Source organism: Aythya ferina (assembly GCF_964211825.1).
Source record: "Aythya ferina genome assembly, chromosome: 4".
In the NCBI taxonomy this organism is placed as follows: domain Eukaryota; kingdom Metazoa; phylum Chordata; class Aves; order Anseriformes; family Anatidae; genus Aythya; species Aythya ferina.
In genome coordinates, this window is record NC_140300.1 from 18,433,107 (window position 1) to 18,438,984 (window position 5,878).

General features: G+C 37.0%; 1 long non-coding RNA gene across 1 annotated transcript; it reads left to right on the top strand.

Annotated features, from left to right (window-relative positions):
* Positions 1–1,499: 1,499 nt before the first annotated feature.
* LOC311436535 lies at positions 1,500–2,927 on the top strand. The gene is made up of 3 exons (XR_014692918.1): positions 1,500–1,593; positions 2,487–2,545; positions 2,842–2,927. It is a non-coding gene; the product is annotated as an uncharacterized lncRNA (long non-coding RNA).
* Positions 2,928–5,878: the final 2,951 nt, after the last annotated feature.

Here is a 5,878-nt window from a genome sequence, read left to right on the forward strand (position 1 = left end):
TAATGCAGTCTATCTGGAGGCATCATCAGAGGCTCAACTCATTAATATTTCTATCAGCATTCGAGATCCAAGCATTAGATGAAGTTAACTAATACTGTTTTATCATATCTTATTCCCTCTTATTGAAGTAGTCGAACAGGCTTGATATGCAACAAATGTAAGGTGAATATGTATAAAAATGTGGTAGCAATTACAGTAGGAGGAGACATTACTAATATTTACAAGCTTTTCAATTAATAAAGTAATTTCAAAAGTAAACAGCTTTGCAACCAAATGAACGCAAATGCAGCTGTTTGGTAATGAAAAAAATACCCATTGCTATGCACCTTGTGTAAGCATATGAAAGGGAAAATGGCCCAGCTGAAATCAACATAGATTAATCTTTGTGCTGTCTATATATATATAAAAACAATGAAACTTACAAGCACGTCAGAAGTACAGAAAATAATACATAACAATAAATACGCAATATTAGATAAAAAGAGTGGCGATAACTAACATCAAAACTAAGCCAATATAGACATATTTCTGTTTGCAATTAAAAAAATTCTTAATTAATTTTTCATAAGTCAAAGCTCTTTGGTGAAAACAAATATTTCTGTGGCCACTAATTAAAATTAATGTGATTGAAGGTTATATCTTCCTAACTTTGTAGAGTCTATTTGACTGGTCTAAGTCACCATTACAGACTGGATAATGAATCTGCTTTTTTGAGATATAAAAGGAGAAATGGTAAAAGAAAGGGGACAGTAAACAGAAATAGAAATGTCAATATTTTAAATGTGAGAGATGAAAAGTGAATGAAATACAATGGCCTCACAACACTTCCATTTAGAAGGAAAGTTTTGTTGTGTGCCATACTTGCTTCCAGTTGGGTATAAAATCTTTCTATTAGGAAGACCAAGTTTATAACTTTGGGAGTCCTTCTGTAACCTTCTATTAGTTCCTTATAGGCAGTATGGCTATGTCTCCACTTCTTTTTCTGGCAGAGCAGAGAGCAGGCACTCATGACACAGTCAGCCTTTGATGAAGCCAGACCCCTGGAGCCCTGATGCTGATTGCCCATACCAGCTCGTGGCCCAATGGAGAGGGCTTGCCCACATGGAAAGTCCTAGTGATCTCTGTTGCAATGGTTCTCTTCCAAACAAAAGTTTATTTATTTGTCAGAATATATGCTGCACCTATTAAAAAAAAAATAAATTAGAATTATAAATAAACTCTTCCATCCCCCAAAAAATCACACCTAAAATTGGCATTTTGTGCTTGTCTGTAGAGGAAAAATACTCTGATTTGCTGCTTCTCCTGTGGCCTCAGAAAGCCATTTGCTGCTGAAAGCAGAAAGCTGATCTCCATTTTTCTTAAGTCAAGGTGCAATACCACAATAACATTAGCCAAACTAACCTGAGGCTTCTTCTGTCACTCTTCATTCCCAGGCTTTCCTGGTCCTTTGCACCAGCACTGGTGCCTGTCTGATCCTGTACATATCTGGTGCAGGGAGCTGAACTAGCAGAAACTAGCCAGGTTAGTTTTCTGCTAGCTTCACCTGCTGACCCACCTCACTATGGTGTTGGATGACTGCCAGTGCCCATTCAGGTGAGACTAAGGCTAGAGGTGAGCTTTTAGTGGCTTTCACTCGTGGGACTGCAACCCCAGGCATTGCTGATGCAGAGCTATGCACCAGCTGGGTGGTTTTGGATGATTGCTGGGATTCTCACCCAAGCCAATATTTTAACTTTCCCGAACAGTTTCTTAAGCCAAATGTTTTGATCTATTTCTTTGTTACACAAATTAACAGAACCAAAGAACACAAAATAATCTAGATAGATCCCAGTTCTCTATACTTCATTTATTTATTTATTTATTTTCTTTCAATGCCCTGGTTAGATCAGGAGGTTCTCATGTATAAGAATAAGTGACCTTTGGAGTTAAATCACACTATTGCCACTATTGTTTATGTATGTATTAGAGTAAGAAGTCTGAGTTTTTTGTGGACATATTTATGCTTTCTTGTACGGAAGCATACGATAATATTTCCTGCTCAAGAAATTGGTATTTTAGTTGGAGATGCAATACTCTAGTACTGTGGAAGTATACCTAAGAGGTAGGTATTTCACACATACCACATAATGTTAACAGAGTTTATAATATGTGGTACATACTTAATAGTCCTAAGCAATGCCAGTAGCACAGTGTATTAGGAACTCTCTCAGGTAATAATATCTTCTCCCTCTTAAAATTTTCCAAAATTCACATTAGTCATGATTACATATGAAATATACAAAATCCAATTAAAAAAAAAAAAAAAAAAAAAAAAGTAAATTTCTCTATGAACTAAGGCAAAAGACCTTAACATTATGTGACCATGTGACCTTACAATTATGTGACCATTTACATAAAAACAGAGAAGTTCTCACCACAGAGAAGTTATCTCCAGGAAAGGTCAAAGCAGTACTTGACCCTGTTCTGCTCTATTACAACTCATGCAGATCCTATGTGCTCTCACTGTCTGGCAAGGACCAATACACCACAACATGGATAAGGCAGTGTGAGTACTTTTAAAAACTTCAGAGTGACACTTTCATCTTTTTTGTGTTTCAAAGTGAACTTCATAAAGAACTGCAGAGATTTATTGCTTATTTGCTCAATGAGTGATCCCTTGTGCACCTCCAAATACAGACGTTAAAAAAAAGGAGGGGGGGGCGGGCACTATTAAGGTTTCAAAGTCAGACCTTCCAAAATTAGGAATTGTCACAGTTAAGGCTGTAACTTTAACTCAACCCTCTTGGGTGTATACATTATGATAGAAGTTTTAATTACTTCCCAATATCTGTTTTTCCACAGGACTACTGCTTTGCAGTATGGAAGCACAGTACGCATCACTGCTGGTTGCCCATAAAATATAAGATTATGAAAAACATTGTTAAACAGGCAAAACATTATTTCTGAAACATCTCAGTGAAAAGTAGACTGGTGTATATAAATTCTTTGAATTTGTATGTACTGTACATTATTGTGAAAGTTTCTCTCCTCATGAGATTAATAGTGTCAATTAGGCTGTCAAGGATGAGCGAGCCTGTCATGTGGGCTTTGACAGAATGCTTGGGTTGATCAGCTTCATGCAGATATTGTAGCTTAATATTTACATTTGAGTAACTAACATTTACAAACGCTGTTTGAAATTTTTCTGCTTACAGAACTGCATTCATAAGCATGGTGTCTTACAAAAAACATCATAGCATACTGCGCATCACTTAAATATGTTAGTTTACATAGGTTTCAGCCATAACTATCAAATCAAGATGAAAACACCATTTTGCATTACTATATGAACAAGCTAAAAAAAAAAAAGCCATCACTGACTGTTGAAGACAAAGCCAGGTTTCTTCTTTCCTGTATGTAGTTTCTAGGTCTACTCAAGCATGGATGATATTTAGTGTGTACACTGCTGGAGAAGGGAAAATCTTCCACCCTGGAGGAAACATGGCAGAGTCCTCTTGGCTAGACCACACATCAGGCTCTGAAGCTGGTCAAACTATTGTGAGCAAATGAAGGGACCATAAACACACCTCTTGGACACCACATCCTTTTGCTAATTCCTCTTTGTTTGTCTTTCCTCCATGAATCCTCTGTTTGATCTGCAGTCTCCCAGCTTGGGAAGAGGACAGAAAATGCTCTTCACCCTTTCTGAAGCCTTAATGGAAAGAGGAGAGGGTGTGAAGAGGTATGTTACTGACAGAGGCTACCAATGTGGCTCCTGCTTTTCTCTGCAATTCAAATGCAGATCTCACACAGAGACCAGCAGGACCTTGAACACGTTTTTTTGTTTTGTTTTGTTTTGTTTTTCAATTCATAAAAGAGATCTTAAATTTTTAAAAGGATAGTACAATGTGTCAAAGGCAGATTTCCTTCAGAATGTCATATATCGCTCTCAGCAGGGCTTTTAGTTTTCAATGATTTCTGTTATATATGCCATCTGCTTTCAGTTGTGGCCTGAGCAAATCTCCTCTTGGATGCTATTTCAGGGCTGTATATCTTAGATATTGCAAGGTCAGAATTCCAGGCAAGTTACTATCACTCTGCCAAAAGATAAACACCTTCTCAATTTTTATTTGGTTTGTATCCAAACTAACGTCTTATTGACTTCAAGTCAGGACCCTGGAATTTGGCCCAAAATAATAATTCTAATAAAATGAATGAAAATCAAGTATGAAAATACACTCACAAATATAACCATGAATGCGCACAGTGTTTTAAAACACTGAATAAAATATATCTTATCCCAGGAGTACATCTTCCACTGCAACTGAAAACACAGACTGGGTTTTCAGTTTTGTAGCACAACTTTAATCCATTCTCTTTCTGCTTGGGTCAGGTGTGTTCTCCAATGAGACTGCAAGGAAGTTGGCTGATCACCTTACTAGCTAGTCCTTACACATTCAGTGTGTACTTCTTCTCTACCTGTCCATAGCACAAATGAGGATAGCCATTGGGATAGTCTAAATCAAAGAGATAATAGTCATAGTCCCCCACACTGTGACACTGAAGGACATGTCACGGGCTCACTAAGTGAGGCAAGAAGAAGGCTAGTGGCTCCTATGTTGGCTTTTCACCACATCACATCTTGCTGTGTCAGGGATACTAGATCACTGTTATGGGAATTACTAACTGTGGAGGAAAAGATGGGAAAGATTGTTCAGAGAAGAGTATTTTAAAAGACGGATTTGAAGAAACACCAAGAGATCAAATGAATAAAACATGACAGAGGTAATCAGAGAGGTAAAGGAGACAAAGGGAGCATTAAAGTGAAAATATTAAGTAAATGATAGGGAGGAAAAATACATGGAAAGTAAAAATTGAGATGGTGAATAAGGTGAGATTTTCAGGGTCTTCGGATGTTCAGGTAAATAGCTTGACTTCATTAGATATATTTGTGTTGCAGTCATGCCAGGAGGAAAGACAGTGATCAAGTCAAACTCACTATTTTTCACACAATACGTCTTTCTACTTCTCAGCTATAGAGTCACTAGAGAGATGATAGAGAGAGAAAAACTCACATTAAGTACAGATTGACTGGGTCAACTCCATTAGAATATGAAAGAACAAGATCAATGCTGTGATACCGGTAGAGAGAGCACATATAGAAAGTGGAAAGGTCTGAGAAGGGGCCTCACAATCTCAGCATCCCTTACTGCTCGCTTTGCAAAACAGTAACCAGGACAAAGCTCCAGTGAACTGGAGTCCATAACTACGAATAAGAAACAAGGGAATAGCATTCATTCTCTCTTCTCTTACTCGTTATTGTCACAGAAGGCAACCAGAAAGGACTAATTGTAAAGAACCACAGCTGCATGAAGACCACTCATACCTTCTCAAGTCTTGCAATTTGTGCAACCTGATATAGGTAAAAGAAACCTAAGAGAGGAAGGTATGCAAAGATACTACAATAAGAAATCTCTTTGTTCAAGTTCCAAGGTGAAGAGTTGCCTACAATTCATAAATTAGCTCAGCCTATTTTTACAGATCAAGGAATTTTTCCAGGGAAAACAAACAAACAAATAAATAAATAAATAAGAAGTCACTGGATTATAGTTATTACAAAGCCAGAGGGAAAAACTGCACAGTAAGGAACTATATTTATATCTACAGAACTATAGAGAGCAAACAAAATAAAATAAAAATAAAATACCCCTAAGCAGTCTAAATTGCATTGCAAATAAAACTTTATATTAAGAGTTACATTTGCATACCAGGAAAATTAGATGGTAAACTTATAGTAACCACAGACCAAACCATTAAGAGTAAAATGTGGTCTATGGAAATCTTGATGGCAGGATGACTGAGAAAATACTTAGTAAGGACTTCAAGATTTGACCTAATA